At 44.9% G+C, this 724-nt stretch overlaps 1 pseudogene; it reads right to left on the bottom strand.

Annotated features, from left to right (window-relative positions):
• Positions 1-605: 605 nt before the first annotated feature.
• Positions 606-724, bottom strand: LOC134971544 (5S ribosomal RNA; annotated as a pseudogene).

The following is a 724-nucleotide window of genomic DNA, read 5'->3' as shown; positions in this document are numbered from 1 at the left end:
ATTGCTTCATGCCAATCCCTCGCCTACGCCTCTACCCTATATTGGCTGAGACCGAAACCTTTTAGGAGAATGGTTCCAGAAGGGAAAGTATAACCTTAAAAATACCGCTTCTTGCACCCAGGCATCTATCTGTAGATTGCTATCAAATCTGTGCAACTTAAGAAGTCGGCCCCTTATCCTTCTGAAATCCGCCAGGAGACCCACACCATCATGCTGATGGCCTCTGGTTTGGAAGCTGGCCTCTGGTTGCCTTTGCTTCTTTGCCTTACCAAACTTTATTGTATTGGGACTGTTACGTTTCTTTATGACCGACAAGGCCAAACCAGACCCCTAGACTTGGGGTTATGTGGAAGGAAACGTGACCTTCTTGGAGTCTGTTTCTGACTCTGGAATAACTGTTAACTCAAACAGAAACTTCCAGCCAAGGAAAAAATTTCCAAAACCTTCTTAGATTCTGAATCAGCTTCCCATGTATGTGAACCAAACTGTTCTTGAACAGCGATTGTTATGCTGATGTCCTAGAACCTTAGTGTCCATATGAGCTATATGGGATTCTTACTCCCTTGCAGGCGCTGAAACCTGTCTTCCAGTACCTCAGCCTAATGTACCTACAGCACCTGGTATTTCAAGGTGGTCTCCCATCCAAGAACTAACCAGTCCGAACACTGCTTAGCTTCCAAAATCTAATGAGATTGTGTTTATCCAGTGTGGTGTAGCCGTAGAT

This window comes from Pseudophryne corroboree, chromosome 11 (assembly GCF_028390025.1).
Source record: "Pseudophryne corroboree isolate aPseCor3 chromosome 11, aPseCor3.hap2, whole genome shotgun sequence".
NCBI classification, from domain to species: domain Eukaryota; kingdom Metazoa; phylum Chordata; class Amphibia; order Anura; family Myobatrachidae; genus Pseudophryne; species Pseudophryne corroboree.
This window is presented reverse-complemented; position numbering and strand designations above follow the sequence as displayed.